At 40.2% G+C, this 23,252-nt stretch overlaps 21 non-coding genes across 21 annotated transcripts; all 21 read right to left on the bottom strand.

The window, feature by feature from the left end:
* Positions 1-4,090: 4,090 nt before the first annotated feature.
* On the bottom strand, positions 4,091-4,163 carry TRNAR-UCG (transfer RNA arginine (anticodon UCG)). The gene has a single exon. It is a non-coding gene; the product is annotated as a tRNA-Arg (tRNA).
* Positions 4,164-5,003: 840 nt separating this feature from the next.
* On the bottom strand, positions 5,004-5,076 carry TRNAR-UCG (transfer RNA arginine (anticodon UCG)). Its single transcript has one exon. It is a non-coding gene; the product is annotated as a tRNA-Arg (tRNA).
* Positions 5,077-5,929: 853 nt separating this feature from the next.
* TRNAR-UCG (transfer RNA arginine (anticodon UCG)) lies at positions 5,930-6,002 on the bottom strand. The gene has a single exon. It is a non-coding gene; the product is annotated as a tRNA-Arg (tRNA).
* An 839-nt stretch (positions 6,003-6,841) lies between these two features.
* Positions 6,842-6,914, bottom strand: TRNAR-UCG (transfer RNA arginine (anticodon UCG)). Its single transcript has one exon. It is a non-coding gene; the product is annotated as a tRNA-Arg (tRNA).
* An 853-nt stretch (positions 6,915-7,767) lies between these two features.
* On the bottom strand, positions 7,768-7,840 carry TRNAR-UCG (transfer RNA arginine (anticodon UCG)). Its single transcript has one exon. It is a non-coding gene; the product is annotated as a tRNA-Arg (tRNA).
* Positions 7,841-8,680: 840 nt separating this feature from the next.
* TRNAR-UCG (transfer RNA arginine (anticodon UCG)) lies at positions 8,681-8,753 on the bottom strand. The gene has a single exon. It is a non-coding gene; the product is annotated as a tRNA-Arg (tRNA).
* Positions 8,754-9,605: 852 nt separating this feature from the next.
* TRNAR-UCG (transfer RNA arginine (anticodon UCG)) lies at positions 9,606-9,678 on the bottom strand. The gene has a single exon. It is a non-coding gene; the product is annotated as a tRNA-Arg (tRNA).
* An 840-nt stretch (positions 9,679-10,518) lies between these two features.
* Positions 10,519-10,591, bottom strand: TRNAR-UCG (transfer RNA arginine (anticodon UCG)). The gene has a single exon. It is a non-coding gene; the product is annotated as a tRNA-Arg (tRNA).
* An 853-nt stretch (positions 10,592-11,444) lies between these two features.
* Positions 11,445-11,517, bottom strand: TRNAR-UCG (transfer RNA arginine (anticodon UCG)). The gene has a single exon. It is a non-coding gene; the product is annotated as a tRNA-Arg (tRNA).
* Positions 11,518-12,357: 840 nt separating this feature from the next.
* TRNAR-UCG (transfer RNA arginine (anticodon UCG)) lies at positions 12,358-12,430 on the bottom strand. The gene has a single exon. It is a non-coding gene; the product is annotated as a tRNA-Arg (tRNA).
* Positions 12,431-13,283: 853 nt separating this feature from the next.
* On the bottom strand, positions 13,284-13,356 carry TRNAR-UCG (transfer RNA arginine (anticodon UCG)). The gene has a single exon. It is a non-coding gene; the product is annotated as a tRNA-Arg (tRNA).
* An 839-nt stretch (positions 13,357-14,195) lies between these two features.
* TRNAR-UCG (transfer RNA arginine (anticodon UCG)) lies at positions 14,196-14,268 on the bottom strand. The gene has a single exon. It is a non-coding gene; the product is annotated as a tRNA-Arg (tRNA).
* An 853-nt stretch (positions 14,269-15,121) lies between these two features.
* Positions 15,122-15,194, bottom strand: TRNAR-UCG (transfer RNA arginine (anticodon UCG)). Its single transcript has one exon. It is a non-coding gene; the product is annotated as a tRNA-Arg (tRNA).
* An 840-nt stretch (positions 15,195-16,034) lies between these two features.
* Positions 16,035-16,107, bottom strand: TRNAR-UCG (transfer RNA arginine (anticodon UCG)). Its single transcript has one exon. It is a non-coding gene; the product is annotated as a tRNA-Arg (tRNA).
* An 853-nt stretch (positions 16,108-16,960) lies between these two features.
* On the bottom strand, positions 16,961-17,033 carry TRNAR-UCG (transfer RNA arginine (anticodon UCG)). Its single transcript has one exon. It is a non-coding gene; the product is annotated as a tRNA-Arg (tRNA).
* An 839-nt stretch (positions 17,034-17,872) lies between these two features.
* On the bottom strand, positions 17,873-17,945 carry TRNAR-UCG (transfer RNA arginine (anticodon UCG)). The gene has a single exon. It is a non-coding gene; the product is annotated as a tRNA-Arg (tRNA).
* An 853-nt stretch (positions 17,946-18,798) lies between these two features.
* On the bottom strand, positions 18,799-18,871 carry TRNAR-UCG (transfer RNA arginine (anticodon UCG)). The gene has a single exon. It is a non-coding gene; the product is annotated as a tRNA-Arg (tRNA).
* An 840-nt stretch (positions 18,872-19,711) lies between these two features.
* Positions 19,712-19,784, bottom strand: TRNAR-UCG (transfer RNA arginine (anticodon UCG)). The gene has a single exon. It is a non-coding gene; the product is annotated as a tRNA-Arg (tRNA).
* Positions 19,785-20,636: 852 nt separating this feature from the next.
* TRNAR-UCG (transfer RNA arginine (anticodon UCG)) lies at positions 20,637-20,709 on the bottom strand. The gene has a single exon. It is a non-coding gene; the product is annotated as a tRNA-Arg (tRNA).
* An 840-nt stretch (positions 20,710-21,549) lies between these two features.
* On the bottom strand, positions 21,550-21,622 carry TRNAR-UCG (transfer RNA arginine (anticodon UCG)). The gene has a single exon. It is a non-coding gene; the product is annotated as a tRNA-Arg (tRNA).
* An 852-nt stretch (positions 21,623-22,474) lies between these two features.
* TRNAR-UCG (transfer RNA arginine (anticodon UCG)) lies at positions 22,475-22,547 on the bottom strand. Its single transcript has one exon. It is a non-coding gene; the product is annotated as a tRNA-Arg (tRNA).
* Positions 22,548-23,252: the final 705 nt, after the last annotated feature.

Below are 23,252 nucleotides of genomic sequence, written 5' to 3'. Positions count from 1 at the left end.
GTGTGTTCGGCTGTGTTGAGGGACAGGTAGTCTCTAATTTTGTCGCCTATCAGGGTTACGACCTCTGGGTTAGTTAGAAGATATTCGTTTAATCTCCATTTCGGGGTGGTGGGGCGAAAGAGTGGTGATTTTAGTTTGATGGTGACTGGCGCGTGGTCTGACCACGTCGCCGTACCAATCGTGGCTTGAGTGACCAGTGAGAGGTCGTAGTGTGTGGTGTATATGTGGTCTATGCGAGAGTACGAGTTGTGCGGGTGGGAAAAGAAGGTGTAGTCTCTTGTGTCTGGGTGGTGGGCTCTCCAGCAGTCGACCAGGCGGTGGCTGCGGAGCAGTGATTTAACGGTTTGCCGTTGTTGCGTGGATATGTGGGAGGTGCCTGACGATGTGTCCCATGTTGGGTCCAATGTCATGTTAAAGTCCCCCCCTAGTATGAGGGTTCCCTCCTTAAATTCCATGAGTCTGCGGAGTGTTTGTTTGAGGAAGCTGTAGTGCCGTGTGTTGGGGGCATATACTGTTGCGAACGTGTATGGGCGCTCTGCTATTTTCCCTTTGAGGAATAGGTATCTGCCTTCGTCATCTGTCATGCATTCTCCCCCCTGGAACGGCACGCTCTTGTGGAGTAGTATCGCTGTTCCCCTGGCCTTTCCCCCGTGATAGTCACTGTAGTAGCCTTGCGTGTAGCGGTGGTCAGTCAGTTTGGGTCTAGCCCCTTTCTTGAAATGCGTTTCTTGTATCATAACTACTGAGGCCCTCCGCTCGTGAAAGTCCCTCAGTGCCCCGGATCTTTTCTGCGGTTTGTTAAGTCCCTTTGCGTTAATAGTAATTACCTGTAGGGGAGCGGGCGTCAGGGCCATGTCTGTCTTCTCGTGTCTTGGGTGGGTGTCCCTTCCAGTTCCTAGTCCCCGTTATGTGGGCAGTTCTAAAGTAGGTCTGGGGTCGCAGTCAGGGGGGGGCCGTCCGTTGTCCAGTAGGGGTGGTAGTGGGGTATGCAGGGGGGGGGGGTAGGGTTACGTGTAGTCTGTGTCTCGGTCTCTCGACCGTTAGGTGTAGACGTCGGGGAGTCACAGTCCTCGGCACCACCAGTGGTGCACGTGGGTTGCTCACCGTTTGGTCGGCGTCTCTCCTGTCAGGCGGTGGTCGGGTGTCCGGGCGTCTGTGTCGGCGTCTTAGTGACATGTCTCCAGGTGTCCCTGTACGGCTCTTAAGTGGTGGTATAAAGGGCTTGTTCGTCTTCCCCGTCTCTTTGTGTTTCTCTTCCTGGGTTTGTGAGTGTTGATGGTCTCGCGTGTGTATTATGTCCGGTCACTATTGTGAGGTGTAGCATAAACAACAGCATTAACAGTGAGTTAATCCTCTCAACAAATATATACAATTAACTGGCAGTTCAAACATTATTAAAGAAAAACATTAAGCGTATCACTATCCCCCTCCCCCTGGTCCCTCCGGCTAAGCTAGCTGGGGTGCAGTGACTAGGTCCCCTTTCCATTGGGCTGCGTGGATGTATCTGGTTTTAGTGCTGGCGCCTACGAGGCCAGGGCCCGGTCTGGGTCATTCCTATTACCTTTGAAGCTGTTAGGCCTCACTGCTGGTGTTTTGGGCGCAACCGGTACAGCGGGCCCCCCAGGGCCCAGGCTCCCGCCTCCCCTGAGCCCCGTGGTGTCCACCGCGCCGTCGGCCCCGGGCTGGGCAGCCTCTACCTGACTACTGTCTCACAGGCACCCCTGTCGGTTGCGTCCCTCGCCCCAGGTGGGCCCCGCCGGCGCCACCGCCCGCCTGCTCCCCGAAGTTCGTCACAGGGCAGGTGGGTGACAGCAGCCGGGCCCAGCCAGCGCGAAGGGCCCCCCCTAGTTCACATTGCACAGCATATACGATACAGTGATAATTAACAGTGGTCAGGTTCCCGTCCCGCTACCCCCTCCCTCCAAGCGAGAACCTCATCAGTGTGGGGGACCCCCTCAGGTTATAATAAACAGCTTATTTGGTATAATAAAAGTGAATAGCTTTAAGTACGTTCCCATCCCATTACCTCCCTCCCCTCAGGTGGGAACCCCTTCAATGCCCTTTCAGTCTGATAGGTTACCCTACTCCACTGAGTTGTGGAGTTCTCGTTGTGCACTCTGTCTCCTTCATGCGTTTGTCATCGTAGGGGGTCTCGACTCACGATGGCTTGGTGTGTAGCATCACAGCAGAGTCCATTTAGTGTGTCCATAGTCTCTGGTTTCTCGGGGCTGAGATGGGATCGGCTGTTTAGTTCGTCGGTGGGGGACCACGGGTTGGGGGGGTTCTAGGAGCTTGGTTGCTTACATGTTGGCGCCTGAGGGGCGCGTGGTTTGTTGTCTCGGTCTCCGAGGCCTCGATGGTTGTTGCAGTCTGTTCTGAGTCTCAGGTGAAAAGGTGTAGAAGGCCATCGGGTCAGGCCAGGGTAGATGTATCTGAGGCAGTTGGAGTTCTCTTGTAATGTCTCTAAAGTCTTCTTCGCTCCTCACCATAAAGGGGCCTGTATTTGTGGTGATTTGTAATCCATTAGGGAAGCTCCAGCGGTACCTAATTTTGTTGGTCTGTAGCACTCTCGTGAGGGGGCGCATGGCCCTGCGGTATGCCAGGGTTGCCGGGGATAAATCTGGGTAGAGTTGTAGTTCTGCCCCTTTATGTAGGATTTGGCGTCGGTCTCTGGCACTTCTCAAAATGTCTTCCTTAACCTGGAAGTGTGTTAGGCAACAGATGACGTCCCGTGGTGGGGACTCCGGCGGGCCCCTGGGCCTGAGTGCCCTGTGTGCCCTGACAAACTCAACGGGCGAGTCGGGCGGTTTCTGCAGTAGGGCATTAAATATTTCCGTGAGTGTGTCACGGATCGGTGTGGTTTGGTCTAGATCTTCCGGTATACCTCGGATCCTGAGGTTCTGTCGTCGCCCCCTGTTATCTAGGTCTTCCATGTGGAGGGCCATTTGGCGTAACTGTGTTTCTTGTCGTTGGTATGGATCCCCTGCATATCCTCCCTCAGGGCATGTAATTCTCCAGTTATAGACTTGTGGAGGGCATCGTTGGCCTCTTTAAGGTCAGATTTCGTGGGCAGGTTGCTCAGTATAGTCGCCCAGTCCAGCTGGGAAGGGGGCAGGTCGGGTGGAGTCAGTACCTGCTCGTTGTGTCCGCCGCATGGCAAGGCCGCGTGGGTAGTGCCTGAGGCTTCCGTTTCCCCGGAGGCCTAATCGGCCTGATCTGCTTGGGTTGTGAGGAATTTGCGCATGTTAGTCGCCTGTGACCCCCTCGGGGTGTCGGTGGTCGTAGTGGCTTGTTGGGACCGGTTATTTCTCCCCATTGTCGACGGGCTAAGGCTAGTGAGACGGGTTTTTTATTTCAGCCTGCAGGGAGCTCCTGGTTCACGCCCGTGACAGCAATTTTAAAAGATGGATTAAGTAACGATGGAAGAAAGGCAAAGCTTTGCAAAACAACATCTTGATTTTCGATTCCCCAGAAATGAGCAGAGCCGAATTTGTCCGCTCAGTCAAATAGATGAAATCTACTGTTAGAAGGGAATGCAGATGTTTCAATTCTTCAAACTTGACAACAACGTGGAAGGACAAGCCAAAACAGAATCCTCCTCTTCCATGAGGTCACTTGGCATCAAACATGGACACCTTTAGGAGTTAATGCAGATGCTTTATTTTTTTCAAACTTGTGAAACAATTTGAGAGAGAAAACTGCCTTTTGTTAGAAACACACTTTCAGAGCTCTCTCTTTTTGGCATAAGTGGCAATTCCAATGATTTGCATAAGTTGATGAGAAAGAAATAGCATGATTTCCAAAGAATTTTTCTGTTTTCATTTCTCTAACAATGGCTAAAAGCAGTGTTTCCACCAGGTAACTTCTTCAAATATATCCCTCTGTTTCTGATGACTTTTATTTAAAGGTTTGCTTTAAAAGATTTGAAGGAAACTGTCCTTTATCTTATATTTGTAGTAATTTTCCATCATAGGGTTGTTTGATTTAGTTAAACGCACCAATTTTTATCATTAAAAGTAACAAATAAACTTGCCCCTTTTCAGAAGAACATGACAGGCTTCAGCATTGGTGTTTGAAGCTTCATAAACATCGACCACGAAGGGACTCTAACCCTCAATCTTCTGATTCGAAGTCAGACGCCTTATCCATTAGGCCACGCGGTCTCAATTTTGGGTGTGTGTGGCAGCGTATCTGGGAAAAAGAAAAAACATAGCATGACAAATTGCAGAAGCGATTCAACTTGTGAAAAAAATTGGAGAAACCTCCCTTTGTCCGAAAGAGGCACCACTTACTGCACACTCTTTCAAGCAGTGACAGCAATTTTAAAAGATGGGTTAAGTAACGATGGAAGAAAGGCAAAGCTTTGCAAAACAACATCTTGATTTTCGATTCCCCAGAAATGAGCAGAGCCGAATTTGTCCGCTCAGTCAAATAGAGGAAATCTACTGTTAGAAGGGAATGCAGATGTTTCAATTCTTCAAACTTGACGACAACAACGTGGAAGGACAAGCCAAAACAGAATCCTCCTCTTCCATGAGGTCACTTGGCAGAAAACATGGACACCTTTAGGAGTTAATGCAGATGCTTCATTTTTTTCAAACTTGTGAAACAATTTGAGAGAGAAAACTGCCTTTTGTTAGAAACACACTTTCAGAGCTCTCTCTTTTTGGCATAAGTGGCAATTCCAATGATTTGCATAAGTTGATGAGAAAGAAATAGCATGATTTCCAAAGAATTTTTCTGTTTTCATTTCTCTAACAATGGCTAAAAGCAGTGTTTCCACCAGGTAACTTCTTCAAATATATCCCTCTGTTTCTGATGACTTTTATTTAAAGGTTTGCTTTAAAAGATTTGAAGGAAACTGTCCTTTATCTTATATTTGTAGTAATTTTCCATCATAGGGTTGTTTGATTTAGTTAAACGCACCAATTTTTATCATTAAAAGTAACAAATAAACTTGCCCCTTTTCAGAAGAACATTGGTGTTTGAAGCTTCATAAACATCGACCACGAAGGGACTCGAACCCTCAATCTTCTGATTCGAAGTCAGACGCCTTATCCATTAGGCCACGCGGTCTCAATTTTGGGTGTGTGTGGCAGCGTATCTGGGAAAAAGAAAAAACATAGCATGACAAATTGCAGAAGCGATTCAACTTGTGAAAAAAAATTGGAGAAACCTCCCTTTGTCCGAAAGAGGCACCACTTACTGCACACTCTTTCAAGCAGTGACAGCAATTTTAAAAGATGGATTAAGTAACGATGGAAGAAAGGCAAAGCTTTGCAAAACAACATCTTGATTTTCGATTCCCCAGAAATGAGCAGAGCCGAATTTGTCCGCTCAGTCAAATAGATGAAATCTACTGTTAGAAGGGAATGCAGATGTTTCAATTCTTCAAACTTGACAACAACGTGGAAGGACAAGCCAAAACAGAATCCTCCTCTTCCATGAGGTCACTTGGCAGAAAACATGGACACCTTTAGGAGTTAATGCAGATGCTTCATTTTTTTCAAACTTGTGAAACAATTTGAGAGAGAAAACTGCCTTTTGTTAGAAACACACTTTCAGAGCTCTCTCTTTTTGGCATAAGTGGCAATTCCAATGATTTGCATAAGTTGATGAGAAAGAAATAGCATGATTTCCAAAGAATTTTTCTGTTTTCATTTCTCTAACAATGGCTAAAAGCAGTGTTTCCACCAGGTAACTTCTTCCAATATATTCCTCTGTTTCTGATGACTTTTATTTAAAGGTTTGCTTTAAAAGATTTGAAGGAAACTGTCCTTTATCTTATATTTGTAGTAATTTTCCATCATAGGGTTGTTTGATTTAGTTAAACGCACCAATTTTTATCATTAAAAGTAACAAATAAACTTGCCCCTTTTCAGAAGAACATGCCAGGCTTCTGCATTGGTGTTTGAAGCTTCATAAACATCGACCACGAAGGGACTCGAACCCTCAATCTTCTGATTCGAAGTCAGACGCCTTATCCATTAGGCCACGCGGTCTCAATTTTGGGTGTGTGTGGCAGCGTATCTGGGAAAAAGAAAAAACATAGCATGACAAATTGCAGAAGCGATTCAACGTGTGAAAAAAATTGGAGAAACCTCCCTTTGTCCAAAAGAGGCACCACTTACTGCACACTCTTTCAAGCAGTGACAGCAATTTTAAAAGATGGATTAAGTAAGATGGAAGAAAGGCAAAGCTTTGCAAAACAACATCTTGATTTTCGATTCCCCAGAAATGAGCAGAGCCGAATTTGTCCGCTCAGTCAAATAGAGGAAATCTACTGTTAGAAGGGAATGCAAATGTTTCAATTCTTCAAACTTGACGACAACAACGTGGAAGGACAAGCCAAAACAGAATCCTCCTCTTCCATGAGGTCACTTGGCAGAAAACATGGACACCTTTAGGAGTTAATGCAGATGCTTCATTTTTTTCAAACTTGTGAAACAATTTGAGAGAGAAAACTGCCTTTTGTTAGAAACACACTTTCAGAGCTCTCTCTTTTTGGCATAAGTGGCAATTCCAATGATTTGCATAAGTTGATGAGAAAGAAATAGCATGATTTCCAAAGAATTTTTCTGTTTTCATTTCTCTAACAATGGCTAAAAGCAGTGTTTCCACCAGGTAACTTCTTCAAATATATCCCTCTGTTTCTGATGACTTTTATTTAAAGGTTTGCTTTAAAAGATTTGAAGGAAACTGTCCTTTATCTTATATTTGTAGTAATTTTCCATCATAGGGTTGTTTGATTTAGTTAAACACACCAATTTTTATCATTAAAAGTAACAAATAAACTTGCCCCTTTCCAGAAGAACATTGGTGTTTGAAGCTTCATAAACATCGACCACGAAGGGACTCGAACCCTCAATCTTCTGATTCGAAGTCAGACGCCTTATCCATTAGGCCACGCGGTCTCAATTTTGGGTGTGTGTGGCAGCGTATCTGGGAAAAAGAAAAAACATAGCATGACAAATTGCAGAAGCGATTCAACTTGTGAAAAAAAATTGGAGAAACCTCCCTTTGTCCGAAAGAGGCACCACTTACTGCACACTCTTTCAAGCAGTGACAGCAATTTTAAAAGATGGATTAAGTAACGATGGAAGAAAGGCAAAGCTTTGCAAAACAACATCTTGATTTTCGATTCCCCAGAAATGAGCAGAGCCGAATTTGTCCGCTCAGTCAAATAGATGAAATCTACTGTTAGAAGGGAATGCAGATGTTTCAATTCTTCAAACTTGACAACAACGTGGAAGGACAAGCCAAAACAGAATCCTCCTCTTCCATGAGGTCACTTGGCAGAAAACATGGACACCTTTAGGAGTTAATGCAGATGCTTCATTTTCTTCAAACTTGTGAAACAATTTGAGAGAGAAAACTGCCTTTTGTTAGAAACACACTTTCAGAGCTCTCTCTTTTTGGCATAAGTGGCAATTCCAATGATTTGCATAAGTTGATGAGAAAGAAATAGCATGATTTCCAAAGAATTTTTCTGTTTTCATTTCTCTAACAATGGCTAAAAGCAGTGTTTCCACCAGGTAACTTCTTCCAATATATTCCTCTGTTTCTGATGACTTTTATTTAAAGGTTTGCTTTAAAAGATTTGAAGGAAACTGTCCTTTATCTTATATTTGTAGTAATTTTCCATCATAGGGTTGTTTGATTTAGTTAAACGCACCAATTTTTATCATTAAAAGTAACAAATAAACTTGCCCCTTTTCAGAAGAACATGCCAGGCTTCTGCATTGGTGTTTGAAGCTTCATAAACATCGACCACGAAGGGACTCGAACCCTCAATCTTCTGATTCGAAGTCAGACGCCTTATCCATTAGGCCACGCGGTCTCAATTTTGGGTGTGTGTGGCAGCGTATCTGGGAAAAAGAAAAAACATAGCATGACAAATTGCAGAAGCGATTCAACTTGTGAAAAAAATTGGAGAAACCTCCCTTTGTCCGAAAGAGGCACCACTTACTGCACACTCTTTCAAGCAGTGACAGCAATTTTAAAAGATGGGTTAAGTAACGATGGAAGAAAGGCAAAGCTTTGCAAAACAACATCTTGATTTTCGATTCCCCAGAAATGAGCAGAGCCGAATTTGTCCGCTCAGTCAAATAGAGGAAATCTACTGTTAGAAGGGAATGCAGATGTTTCAATTCTTCAAACTTGACGACAACAACGTGGAAGGACAAGCCAAAACAGAATCCTCCTCTTCCATGAGGTCACTTGGCAGAAAACATGGACACCTTTAGGAGTTAATGCAGATGCTTCATTTTTTTCAAACTTGTGAAACAATTTGAGAGAGAAAACTGCCTTTTGTTAGAAACACACTTTCAGAGCTCTCTCTTTTTGGCATAAGTGGCAATTCCAATGATTTGCATAAGTTGATGAGAAAGAAATAGCATGATTTCCAAAGAATTTTTCTGTTTTCATTTCTCTAACAATGGCTAAAAGCAGTGTTTCCACCAGGTAACTTCTTCAAATATATCCCTCTGTTTCTGATGACTTTTATTTAAAGGTTTGCTTTAAAAGATTTGAAGGAAACTGTCCTTTATCTTATATTTGTAGTAATTTTCCATCATAGGGTTGTTTGATTTAGTTAAACGCACCAATTTTTATCATTAAAAGTAACAAATAAACTTGCCCCTTTTCAGAAGAACATTGGTGTTTGAAGCTTCATAAACATCGACCACGAAGGGACTCGAACCCTCAATCTTCTGATTCGAAGTCAGACGCCTTATCCATTAGGCCACGCGGTCTCAATTTTGGGTGTGTGTGGCAGCGTATCTGGGAAAAAGAAAAAACATAGCATGACAAATTGCAGAAGCGATTCAACTTGTGAAAAAAATTGGAGAAACCTCCCTTTGTCCGAAAGAGGCACCACTTACTGCACACTCTTTCAAGCAGTGACAGCAATTTTAAAAGATGGATTAAGTAACGATGGAAGAAAGGCAAAGCTTTGCAAAACAACATCTTGATTTTCGATTCCCCAGAAATGAGCAGAGCCGAATTTGTCCGCTCAGTCAAATAGATGAAATCTACTGTTAGAAGGGAATGCAGATGTTTCAATTCTTCAAACTTGACAACAACGTGGAAGGACAAGCCAAAACAGAATCCTCCTCTTCCATGAGGTCACTTGGCAGAAAACATGGACACCTTTAGGAGTTAATGCAGATGCTTCATTTTTTTCAAACTTGTGAAACAATTTGAGAGAGAAAACTGCCTTTTGTTAGAAACACACTTTCAGAGCTCTCTCTTTTTGGCATAAGTGGCAATTCCAATGATTTGCATAAGTTGATGAGAAAGAAATAGCATGATTTCCAAAGAATTTTTCTGTTTTCATTTCTCTAACAATGGCTAAAAGCAGTGTTTCCACCAGGTAACTTCTTCCAATATATTCCTCTGTTTCTGATGACTTTTATTTAAAGGTTTGCTTTAAAAGATTTGAAGGAAACTGTCCTTTATCTTATATTTGTAGTAATTTTCCATCATAGGGTTGTTTGATTTAGTTAAACGCACCAATTTTTATCATTAAAAGTAACAAATAAACTTGCCCCTTTTCAGAAGAACATGCCAGGCTTCTGCATTGGTGTTTTAAGCTTCATAAACAACGACCACGAAGGGACTCGAACCCTCAATCTTCTGATTCGAAGTCAGACGCCTTATCCATTAGGCCACGCGGTCTCAATTTTGGGTGTGTGTGGCAGCGTATCTGGGAAAAAGAAAAAACATAGCATGACAAATTGCAGAAGCGATTCAACTTGTGAAAAAAATTGGAGAAACCTCCCTTTGTCCAAAAGAGGCACCACTTACTGCACACTCTTTCAAGCAGTGACAGCAATTTTAAAAGATGGATTAAGTAACGATGGAAGAAAGGCAAAGCTTTGCAAAACAACATCTTGATTTTCGATTCCCCAGAAATGAGCAGAGCCGAATTTGTCCGCTCAGTCAAATAGAGGAAATCTACTGTTGGAAGGGAATGCAAATGTTTCAATTCTTCAAACTTGACGACAACAACGTGGAAGGACAAGCCAAAACAGAATCCTCCTCTTCCATGAGGTCACTTGGCAGAAAACATGGACACCTTTAGGAGTTAATGCAGATGCTTCATTTTTTTCAAACTTGTGAAACAATTTGAGAGAGAAAACTGCCTTTTGTTAGAAACACACTTTCAGAGCTCTCTCTTTTTGGCATAAGTGGCAATTCCAATGATTTGCATAAGTTGATGAGAAAGAAATAGCATGATTTCCAAAGAATTTTTCTGTTTTCATTTCTCTAACAATGGCTAAAAGCAGTGTTTCCACCAGGTAACTTCTTCAAATATATCCCTCTGTTTCTGATGACTTTTATTTAAAGGTTTGCTTTAAAAGATTTGAAGGAAACTGTCCTTTATCTTATATTTGTAGTAATTTTCCATCATAGGGTTGTTTGATTTAGTTAAACACACCAATTTTTATCATTAAAAGTAACAAATAAACTTGCCCCTTTTCAGAAGAACATTGGTGTTTGAAGCTTCATAAACATCGACCACGAAGGGACTCGAACCCTCAATCTTCTGATTCGAAGTCAGACGCCTTATCCATTAGGCCACGCGGTCTCAATTTTGGGTGTGTGTGGCAGCGTATCTGGGAAAAAGAAAAAACATAGCATGACAAATTGCAGAAGCGATTCAACTTGTGAAAAAAAATTGGAGAAACCTCCCTTTGTCCGAAAGAGGCACCACTTACTGCACACTCTTTCAAGCAGTGACAGCAATTTTAAAAGATGGATTAAGTAACGATGGAAGAAAGGCAAAGCTTTGCAAAACAACATCTTGATTTTCGATTCCCCAGAAATGAGCAGAGCCGAATTTGTCCGCTCAGTCAAATAGATGAAATCTACTGTTAGAAGGGAATGCAGATGTTTCAATTCTTCAAACTTGACAACAACGTGGAAGGACAAGCCAAAACAGAATCCTCCTCTTCCATGAGGTCACTTGGCAGAAAACATGGACACCTTTAGGAGTTAATGCAGATGCTTCATTTTTTTCAAACTTGTGAAACAATTTGAGAGAGAAAACTGCCTTTTGTTAGAAACACACTTTCAGAGCTCTCTCTTTTTGGCATAAGTGGCAATTCCAATGATTTGCATAAGTTGATGAGAAAGAAATAGCATGATTTCCAAAGAATTTTTCTGTTTTCATTTCTCTAACAATGGCTAAAAGCAGTGTTTCCACCAGGTAACTTCTTCCAATATATTCCTCTGTTTCTGATGACTTTTATTTAAAGGTTTGCTTTAAAAGATTTGAAGGAAACTGTCCTTTATCTTATATTTGTAGTAATTTTCCATCATAGGGTTGTTTGATTTAGTTAAACGCACCAATTTTTATCATTAAAAGTAACAAATAAACTTGCCCCTTTTCAGAAGAACATGCCAGGCTTCTGCATTGGTGTTTGAAGCTTCATAAACATCGACCACGAAGGGACTCGAACCCTCAATCTTCTGATTCGAAGTCAGACGCCTTATCCCTTAGGCCACGCGGTCTCAATTTTGGGTGTGTGTGGCAGCGTATCTGGGAAAAAGAAAAAACATAGCATGACAAATTGCAGAAGCGATTCAACTTGTGAAAAAAATTGGAGAAACCTCCCTTTGTCCGAAAGAGGCACCACTTACTGCACACTCTTTCAAGCAGTGACAGCAATTTTAAAAGATGGGTTAAGTAACGATGGAAGAAAGGCAAAGCTTTGCAAAACAACATCTTGATTTTCGATTCCCCAGAAATGAGCAGAGCCGAATTTGTCCGCTCAGTCAAATAGAGGAAATCTACTGTTAGAAGGGAATGCAGATGTTTCAATTCTTCAAACTTGACGACAACAACGTGGAAGGACAAGCCAAAACAGAATCCTCCTCTTCCATGAGGTCACTTGGCAGAAAACATGGACACCTTTAGGAGTTAATGCAGATGCTTCATTTTTTTCAAACTTGTGAAACAATTTGAGAGAGAAAACTGCCTTTTGTTAGAAACACACTTTCAGAGCTCTCTCTTTTTGGCATAAGTGGCAATTCCAATGATTTGCATAAGTTGATGAGAAAGAAATAGCATGATTTCCAAAGAATTTTTCTGTTTTCATTTCTCTAACAATGGCTAAAAGCAGTGTTTCCACCAGGTAACTTCTTCAAATATATCCCTCTGTTTCTGATGACTTTTATTTAAAGGTTTGCTTTAAAAGATTTGAAGGAAACTGTCCTTTATCTTATATTTGTAGTAATTTTCCATCATAGGGTTGTTTGATTTAGTTAAACGCACCAATTTTTATCATTAAAAGTAACAAATAAACGTGCCCCTTTTCAGAAGAACATTGGTGTTTGAAGCTTCATAAACATCGACCACGAAGGGACTCGAACCCTCAATCTTCTGATTCGAAGTCAGACGCCTTATCCATTAGGCCACGCGGTCTCAATTTTGGGTGTGTGTGGCAGCGTATCTGGGAAAAAGAAAAAACATAGCATGACAAATTGCAGAAGCGATTCAACTTGTGAAAAAAAATTGGAGAAACCTCCCTTTGTCCGAAAGAGGCACCACTTACTGCACACTCTTTCAAGCAATGACAGCAATTTTAAAAGATGGATTAAGTAACGATGGAAGAAAGGCAAAGCTTTGCAAAACAACATCTTGATTTTCGATTCCCCAGAAATGAGCAGAGCCGAATTTGTCCGCTCAGTCAAATAGATGAAATCTACTGTTAGAAGGGAATGCAGATGTTTCAATTCTTCAAACTTGACAACAACGTGGAAGGACAAGCCAAAACAGAATCCTCCTCTTCCATGAGGTCACTTGGCAGAAAACATGGACACCTTTAGGAGTTAATGCAGATGCTTCATTTTTTTCAAACTTGTGAAACAATTTGAGAGAGAAAACTGCCTTTTGTTAGAAACACACTTTCAGAGCTCTCTCTTTTTGGCATAAGTGGCAATTCCAATGATTTGCATAAGTTGATGAGAAAGAAATAGCATGATTTCCAAAGAATTTTTCTGTTTTCATTTCTCTAACAATGGCTAAAAGCAGTGTTTCCACCAGGTAACTTCTTCCAATATATTCCTCTGTTTCTGATGACTTTTATTTAAAGGTTTGCTTTAAAAGATTTGAAGGAAACTGTCCTTTATCTTATATTTGTAGTAATTTTCCATCATAGGGTTGTTTGATTTAGTTAAACGCACCAATTTTTATCATTAAAAGTAACAAATAAACTTGCCCCTTTTCAGAAGAACATGCCAGGCTTCTGCATTGGTGTTTGAAGCTTCATAAACATCGACCACGAAGGGACTCGAACCCTCAATCTTCTGATTCGAAGTCAGACACCTTATCCATTAGGCCACGCAGTCTCAATTTTGGGTGTGTGTGGCAGCGTATCTGGGAAAAAGAAAAAACATAGCATGACAAATTGCAGAAGCGATTCAACTTGTGAAAAAAATTGGAGAAACCTCCCTTTGTCCAAAAGAGGCACCACTTACTGCACACTCTTTCAAGCAGTGACAGCAATTTTAAAAGATGGATTAAGTAAGATGGAAGAAAGGCAAAGCTTTGCAAAACAACATCTTGATTTTCGATTCCCCAGAAATGAGCAGAGCCGAATTTGTCCGCTCAGTCAAATAGAGGAAATCTACTGTTAGAAGGGAATGCAAATGTTTCAATTCTTCAAACTTGACGACAACAACGTGGAAGGACAAGCCAAAACAGAATCCTCCTCTTCCATGAGGTCACTTGGCAGAAAACATGGACACCTTTAGGAGTTAATGCAGATGCTTCATTTTTTTCAAACTTGTGAAACAATTTGAGAGAGAAAACTGCCTTTTGTTAGAAACACACTTTCAGAGCTCTCTCTTTTTGGCATAAGTGGCAATTCCAATGATTTGCATAAGTTGATGAGAAAGAAATAGCATGATTTCCAAAGAATTTTTCTGTTTTCATTTCTCTAACAATGGCTAAAAGCAGTGTTTCCACCAGGTAACTTCTTCAAATATATCCCTCTGTTTCTGATGACTTTTATTTAAAGGTTTGCTTTAAAAGATTTGAAGGAAACTGTCCTTTATCTTATATTTGTAGTAATTTTCCATCATAGGGTTGTTTGATTTAGTTAAACACACCAATTTTTATCATTAAAAGTAACAAATAAACGTGCCCCTTTTCAGAAGAACATTGGTGTTTGAAGCTTCATAAACATCGACCACGAAGGGACTCGAACCCTCAATCTTCTGATTCGAAGTCAGACGCCTTATCCATTAGGCCACGCGGTCTCAATTTTGGGTGTGTGTGGCAGCGTATCTGGGAAAAAGAAAAAACATAGCATGACAAATTGCAGAAGCGATTCAACTTGTGAAAAAAAATTGGAGAAACCTCGCTTTGTCCGAAAGAGGCACCACTTACTGCACACTCTTTCAAGCAGTGACAGCAATTTTAAAAGATGGATTAAGTAACGATGGAAGAAAGGCAAAGCTTTGCAAAACAACATCTTGATTTTCGATTCCCCAGAAATGAGCAGAGCCGAATTTGTCCGCTCAGTCAAATAGATGAAATCTACTGTTAGAAGGGAATGCAGATGTTTCAATTCTTCAAACTTGACAACAACGTGGAAGGACAAGCCAAAACAGAATCCTCCTCTTCCATGAGGTCACTTGGCAGAAAACATGGACACCTTTAGGAGTTAATGCAGATGCTTCATTTTTTTCAAACTTGTGAAACAATTTGAGAGAGAAAACTGCCTTTTGTTAGAAACACACTTTCAGAGCTCTCTCTTTTTGGCATAAGTGGCAATTCCAATGATTTGCATAAGTTGATGAGAAAGAAATAGCATGATTTCCAAAGAATTTTTCTGTTTTCATTTCTCTAACAATGGCTAAAAGCAGTGTTTCCACCAGGTAACTTCTTCCAATATATTCCTCTGTTTCTGATGACTTTTATTTAAAGGTTTGCTTTAAAAGATTTGAAGGAAACTGTCCTTTATCTTATATTTGTAGTAATTTTCCATCATAGGGTTGTTTGATTTAGTTAAACGCACCAATTTTTATCATTAAAAGTAACAAATAAACTTGCCCCTTTTCAGAAGAACATGCCAGGCTTCTGCATTGGTGTTTGAAGCTTCATAAACATCGACCACGAAGGGACTCGAACCCTCAATCTTCTGATTCGAAGTCAGACGCCTTATCCCTTAGGCCACGCGGTCTCAATTTTGGGTGTGTGTGGCAGCGTATCTGGGAAAAAGAAAAAACATAGCATGACAAATTGCAGAAGCGATTCAACTTGTGAAAAAAATTGGAGAAACCTCCCTTTGTCCGAAAGAGGCACCACTTACTGCACACTCTTTCAAGCAGTGACAGCAATTTTAAAAGATGGGTTAAGTAACGATGGAAGAAAGGCAAAGCTTTGCAAAACAACATCTTGATTTTCGATTCCCCAGAAATGAGCAGAGCCGAATTTGTCCGCTCAGTCAAATAGAGGAAATCTACTGTTAGAAGGGAATGCAGATGTTTCAATTCTTCAAACTTGACGACAACAACGTGGAAGGACAAGCCAAAACAGAATCCTCCTCTTCCATGAGGTCACTTGGCAGAAAACATGGACACCTTTAGGAGTTAATGCAGATGCTTCATTTTTTTCAAACTTGTGAAACAATTTGAGAGAGAAAACTGCCTTTTGTTAGAAACACACTTTCAGAGCTCTCTCTTTTTGGCATAAGTGGCAATTCCAATGATTTGCATAAGTTGATGAGAAAGAAATAGCATGATTTCCAAAGAATTTTTCTGTTTTCATTTCTCTAACAATGGCTAAAAGCAGTGTTTCCACCAGGTAACTTCTTCAAATATATCCCTCTGTTTCTGATGACTTTTATTTAAAGGTTTGCTTTAAAAGATTTGAAGGAAACTGTCCTTTATCTTATATTTGTAGTAATTTTCCATCATAGGGTTGTTTGATTTAGTTAAACGCACCAATTTTTATCATTAAAAGTAACAAATAAACGTGCCCCTTTTCAGAAGAACATTGGTGTTTGAAGCTTCATAAACATCGACCACGAAGGGACTCGAACCCTCAATCTTCTGATTCGAAGTCAGACGCCTTATCCATTAGGCCACGCGGTCTCAATTTTGGGTGTGTGTGGCAGCGTATCTGGGAAAAAGAAAAAACATAGCATGACAAATTGCAGAAGCGATTCAACTTGTGAAAAAAAATTGGAGAAACCTCCCTTTGTCCGAAAGAGGCACCACTTACTGCACACTCTTTCAAGCAATGACAGCAATTTTAAAAGATGGATTAAGTAACGATGGAAGAAAGGCAAAGCTTTGCAAAACAACATCTTGATTTTCGATTCCCCAGAAATGAGCAGAGCCGAATTTGTCCGCTCAGTCAAATAGATGAAATCTACTGTTAGAAGGGAATGCAGATGTTTCAATTCTTCAAACTTGACAACAACGTGGAAGGACAAGCCAAAACAGAATCCTCCTCTTCCATGAGGTCACTTGGCAGAAAACATGGACACCTTTAGGAGTTAATGCAGATGCTTCATTTTTTTCAAACTTGTGAAACAATTTGAGAGAGAAAACTGCCTTTTGTTAGAAACACACTTTCAGAGCTCTCTCTTTTTGGCATAAGTGGCAATTCCAATGATTTGCATAAGTTGATGAGAAAGAAATAGCATGATTTCCAAAGAATTTTTCTGTTTTCATTTCTCTAACAATGGCTAAAAGCAGTGTTTCCACCAGGTAACTTCTTCCAATATATTCCTCTGTTTCTGATGACTTTTATTTAAAGGTTTGCTTTAAAAGATTTGAAGGAAACTGTCCTTTATCTTATATTTGTAGTAATTTTCCATCATAGGGTTGTTTGATTTAGTTAAACGCACCAATTTTTATCATTAAAAGTAACAAATAAACTTGCCCCTTTTCAGAAGAACATGCCAGGCTTCTGCATTGGTGTTTGAAGCTTCATAAACATCGACCACGAAGGGACTCGAACCCTCAATCTTCTGATTCGAAGTCAGACACCTTATCCATTAGGCCACGCAGTCTCAATTTTGGGTGTGTGTGGCAGCGTATCTGGGAAAAAGAAAAAACATAGCATGACAAATTGCAGAAGCGATTCAACTTGTGAAAAAAATTGGAGAAACCTCCCTTTGTCCAAAAGAGGCACCACTTACTGCACACTCTTTCAAGCAGTGACAGCAATTTTAAAAGATGGATTAAGTAAGATGGAAGAAAGGCAAAGCTTTGCAAAACAACATCTTGATTTTCGATTCCCCAGAAATGAGCAGAGCCGAATTTGTCCGCTCAGTCAAATAGAGGAAATCTACTGTTAGAAGGGAATGCAAATGTTTCAATTCTTCAAACTTGACGACAACAACGTGGAAGGACAAGCCAAAACAGAATCCTCCTCTTCCATGAGGTCACTTGGCAGAAAACATGGACACCTTTAGGAGTTAATGCAGATGCTTCATTTTTTTCAAACTTGTGAAACAATTTGAGAGAGAAAACTGCCTTTTGTTAGAAACACACTTTCAGAGCTCTCTCTTTTTGGCATAAGTGGCAATTCCAATGATTTGCATAAGTTGATGAGAAAGAAATAGCATGATTTCCAAAGAATTTTTCTGTTTTCATTTCTCTAACAATGGCTAAAAGCAGTGTTTCCACCAGGTAACTTCTTCAAATATATCCCTCTGTTTCTGATGACTTTTATTTAAAGGTTTGCTTTAAAAGATTTGAAGGAAACTGTCCTTTATCTTATATTTGTAGTAATTTTCCATCATAGGGTTGTTTGATTTAGTTAAACACACCAATTTTTATCATTAAAAGTAACAAATAAACGTGCCCCTTTTCAGAAGAACATTGGTGTTTGAAGCTTCATAAACATCGACCACGAAGGGACTCGAACCCTCAATCTTCTGATTCGAAGTCAGACGCCTTATCCATTAGGCCACGCGGTCTCAATTTTGGGTGTGTGTGGCAGCGTATCTGGGAAAAAGAAAAAACATAGCATGACAAATTGCAGAAGCGATTCAACTTGTGAAAAAAAATTGGAGAAACCTCGCTTTGTCCGAAAGAGGCACCACTTACTGCACACTCTTTCAAGCAGTGACAGCAATTTTAAAAGATGGATTAAGTAACGATGGAAGAAAGGCAAAGCTTTGCAAAACAACATCTTGATTTTCGATTCCCCAGAAATGAGCAGAGCCGAATTTGTCCGCTCAGTCAAATAGATGAAATCTACTGTTAGAAGGGAATGCAGATGTTTCAATTCTTCAAACTTGACAACAACGTGGAAGGACAAGCCAAAACAGAATCCTCCTCTTCGATGAGGTCACTTGGCAGAAAACATGGACACCTTTAGGAGTTAATGCAGATGCTTCATTTTTTTCAAACTTGTGAAACAATTTGAGAGAGAAAACTGCCTTTTGTTAGAAACACACTTTCAGAGCTCTCTCTTTTTGGCATAAGTGGCAATTCCAATGATTTGCATAAGTTGATGAGAAAGAAATAGCATGATTTCCAAAGAATTTTTCTGTTTTCATTTCTCTAACAATGGCTAAAAGCAGTGTTTCCACCAGGTAACTTCTTCCAATATATTCCTCTGTTTCTGATGACTTTTATTTAAAGGTTTGCTTTAAAAGATTTGAAGGAAACTGTCCTTTATCTTATATTTGTAGTAATTTTCCATCATAGGGTTGTTTGATTTAGTTAAACGCACCAATTTTTATCATTAAAAGTAACAAATAAACTTGCCCCTTTTCAGAAGAACATGCCAGGCTTCTGCATTGGTGTTTGAAGCTTCATAAACATCGACCACGAAGGGACTCGAACCCTCAATCTTCTGATTCGAAGTCAGACGCCTTATCCATTAGGCCACGCGGTCTCAATTTTGGGTGTGTGTGGCAGCGTATCTGGGAAAAAGAAAAAACATAGCATGACAAATTGCAGAAGCGATTCAACTTGTGAAAAAAATTGGAGAAACCTCCCTTTGTCCGAAAGAGGCACCACTTACTGCACACTCTTTCAAGCAGTGACAGCAATTTTAAAAGATGGGTTAAGTAACGATGGAAGAAAGGCAAAGCTTTGCAAAACAACATCTTGATTTTCGATTCCCCAGAAATGAGCAGAGCCGAATTTGTCCGCTCAGTCAAATAGAGGAAATCTACTGTTAGAAGGGAATGCAGATGTTTCAATTCTTCAAACTTGACGACAACAACGTGGAAGGACAAGCCAAAACAGAATCCTCCTCTTCCATGAGGTCACTTGGCAGAAAACATGGACACCTTTAGGAGTTAATGCAGATGCTTCATTTTTTTCAAACTTGTGAAACAATTTGAGAGAGAAAACTGCCTTTTGTTAGAAACACACTTTCAGAGCTCTCTCTTTTTGGCATAAGTGGCAATTCCAATGATTTGCATAAGTTGATGAGAAAGAAATAGCATGATTTCCAAAGAATTTTTCTGTTTTCATTTCTCTAACAATGGCTAAAAGCAGTGTTTCCACCAGGTAACTTCTTCAAATATATCCCTCTGTTTCTGATGACTTTTATTTAAAGGTTTGCTTTAAAAGATTTGAAGGAAACTGTCCTTTATCTTATATTTGTAGTAATTTTCCATCATAGGGTTGTTTGATTTAGTTAAACGCACCAATTTTTATCATTAAAAGTAACAAATAAACGTGCCCCTTTTCAGAAGAACATTGGTGTTTGAAGCTTCATAAACATCGACCACGAAGGGACTCGAACCCTCAATCTTCTGATTCGAAGTCAGACGCCTTATCCATTAGGCCACGCGGTCTCAATTTTGGGTGTGTGTGGCAGCGTATCTGGGAAAAAGAAAAAACATAGCATGACAAATTGCAGAAGCGATTCAACTTGTGAAAAAAATTGGAGAAACCTCCCTTTGTCCGAAAGAGGCACCACTTACTGCACACTCTTTCAAGCAGTGACAGCAATTTTAAAAGATGGATTAAGTAACGATGGAAGAAAGGCAAAGCTTTGCAAAACAACATCTTGATTTTCGATTCCCCAGAAATGAGCAGAGCCGAATTTGTCCGCTCAGTCAAATAGATGAAATCTACTGTTAGAAGGGAATGCAGATGTTTCAATTCTTCAAACTTGACAACAACGTGGAAGGACAAGCCAAAACAGAATCCTCCTCTTCCATGAGGTCACTTGGCAGAAAACATGGACACCTTTAGGAGTTAATGCAGATGCTTCATTTTTTTCAAACTTGTGAAACAATTTGAGAGAGAAAACTGCCTTTTGTTAGAAACACACTTTCAGAGCTCTCTCTTTTTGGCATAAGTGGCAATTCCAATGATTTGCATAAGTTGATGAGAAAGAAATAGCATGATTTCCAAAGAATTTTTCTGTTTTCATTTCTCTAACAATGGCTAAAAGCAGTGTTTCCACCAGGTAACTTCTTCCAATATATTCCTCTGTTTCTGATGACTTTTATTTAAAGGTTTGCTTTAAAAGATTTGAAGGAAACTGTCCTTTATCTTATATTTGTAGTAATTTTCCATCATAGGGTTGTTTGATTTAGTTAAACGCACCAATTTTTATCATTAAAAGTAACAAATAAACTTGCCCCTTTTCAGAAGAACATGCCAGGCTTCTGCATTGGTGTTTGAAGCTTCATAAACAACGACCACGAAGGGACTCGAACCCTCAATCTTCTGATTCGAAGTCAGACGCCTTATCCATTAGGCCACGCGGTCTCAATTTTGGGTGTGTGTGGCAGCGTATCTGGGAAAAAGAAAAAACATAGCATGACAAATTGCAGAAGCGATTCAACTTGTGAAAAAAATTGGAGAAACCTCCCTTTGTCCAAAAGAGGCACCACTTAATGCACACTCTTTCAAGCAGTGACAGCAATTTTAAAAGATGGATTAAGTAACGATGGAAGAAAGGCAAAGCTTTGCAAAACAACATCTTGATTTTCGATTCCCCAGAAATGAGCAGAGCCGAATTTGTCCGCTCAGTCAAATAGAGGAAATCTACTGTTAGAAGGGAATGCAAATGTTTCAATTCTTCAAACTTGACGACAACAACGTGGAAGGACAAGCCAAAACAGAATCCTCCTCTTCCATGAGGTCACTTGGCAGAAAACATGGACACCTTTAGGAGTTAATGCAGATGCTTCATTTTTTTCAAACTTGTGAAACAATTTGAGAGAGAAAACTGCCTTTTGTTAGAAACACACTTTCAGAGCTCTCTCTTTTTGGCATAAGTGGCAATTCCAATGATTTGCATAAGTTGATGAGAAAGAAATAGCATGATTTCCAAAGAATTTTTCTGTTTTCATTTCTCTAACAATGGCTAAAAGCAGTGTTTCCACCAGGTAACTTCTTCAAATATATCCCTCTGTTTCTGATGACTTTTATTTAAAGGTTTGCTTTAAAAGATTTGAAGGAAACTGTCCTTTATCTTATATTTGTAGTAATTTTCCATCATAGGGTTGTTTGATTTAGTAAAACACACCAATTTTTATCATTAAAAGTAACAAATAAACTTGCCCCTTTTCAGAAGAACATTGGTGTTTGAAGCTTCATAAACATCGACCACGAAGGGACTCGAACCCTCAATCTTCTGATTCGAAGTCAGACGCCTTATCCATTAGGCCACGCGGTCTCAATTTTGGGTGTGTGTGGCAGCGTATCTGGGAAAAAGAAAAAACATAGCATGACAAATTGCAGAAGCGATTCAACTTGTGAAAAAAATTGGAGAAACCTCCCTTTGTCCGAAAGAGGCACCACTTACTGCACACTCTTTCAAGCAGTGACAGCAATTTTAAAAGATGGGTTAAGTAACGATGGAAGAAAGGCAAAGCTTTGCAAAACAACATCTTGATTTTCGATTCCCCAGAAATGAGCAGAGCCGAATTTGTCCGCTCAGTCAAATAGATGAAATCTACTGTTAGAAGGGAATGCAGATGTTTCAATTCTTCAAACTTGACAACAACGTGGAAGGACAAGCCAAAACAGAATCCTCCTCTTCCATGAGGTCACTTGGCAGAAAACATGGACACCTTTAGGAGTTAATGCAGATGCTTCATTTTTTTCAAACTTGTGAAACAATTTGAGAGAGAAAACTGCCTTTTGTTAGAAACACACTTTCAGAGCTCTCTCTTTTTGGCATAAGTGGCAATTCCAATGATTTGCATAAGTTGATGAGAAAGAAATAGCATGATTTCCAAAGAATTTTTCTGTTTTCATTTCTCTAACAATGGCTAAAAGCAGTGTTTCCACCAGGTAACTTCTTCCAATATATTCCTCTGTTTCTGATGACTTTTATTTAAAGGTTTGCTTTAAAAGATTTGAAGGAAACTGTCCTTTATCTTATATTTGTAGTAATTTTCCATCATAGGGTTGTTTGATTTAGTTAAACGCACCAATTTTTATCATTAAAAGTAACAAATAAACTTGCCCCTTTTCAGAAGAACATGCCAGGCTTCTGCATTGGTGTTTGAAGCTTCATAAACATCGACCACGAAGGGACTCGAACCCTCAATCTTCTGATTCGAAGTCAGACACCTTATCCATTAGGCCACGCGGTCTCAATTTTGGGTGTGTGTGGCAGCGTATCTGGGAAAAAGAAAAAACATAGCATGACAAATTGCAGAAGCGATTCAACTTGTGAAAAAAATTGGAGAAACCTCCCTTTGTCCAAAAGAGGCACCACTTACTGCACACTCTTTCAAGCAGTGACAGCAATTTTAAAAGATGGATTAAGTAAGATGGAAGAAAGGCAAAGCTTTGCAAAACAACATCTTGATTTTCGATTCCCCAGAAATGAGCAGAGCCGAATTTGTCCGCTCAGTCAAATAGAGGAAATCTACTGTTAGAAGGGAATGCAAATGTTTCAATTCTTCAAACTTGACGACAACAACGTGGAAGGACAAGCCAAAACAGAATCCTCCTCTTCCATGAGGTCACTTGGCAGAAAACATGGACACCTTTAGGAGTTAATGCAGATGCTTCATTTTTTTCAAACTTGTGAAACAATTTGAGAGAGAAAACTGCCTTTTGTTAGAAACACACTTTCAGAGCTCTCTCTTTTTGGCATAAGTGGCAATTCCAATGATTTGCATAAGTTGATGAGAAAGAAATAGCATGATTTCCAAAGAATTTTTCTGTTTTCATTTCTCTAACAATGGCTAAAAGCAGTGTTTCCACCAGGTAACTTCTTCAAATATATCCCTCTGTTTCTGATGACTTTTATTTAAAGGTTTGCTTTAAAAGATTTGAAGGAAACTGTCCTT

Source organism: Pelobates fuscus, chromosome 9 (assembly GCF_036172605.1).
Source record: "Pelobates fuscus isolate aPelFus1 chromosome 9, aPelFus1.pri, whole genome shotgun sequence".
Lineage (NCBI taxonomy): Eukaryota > Metazoa > Chordata > Amphibia > Anura > Pelobatidae > Pelobates > Pelobates fuscus.
This window is presented reverse-complemented; position numbering and strand designations above follow the sequence as displayed.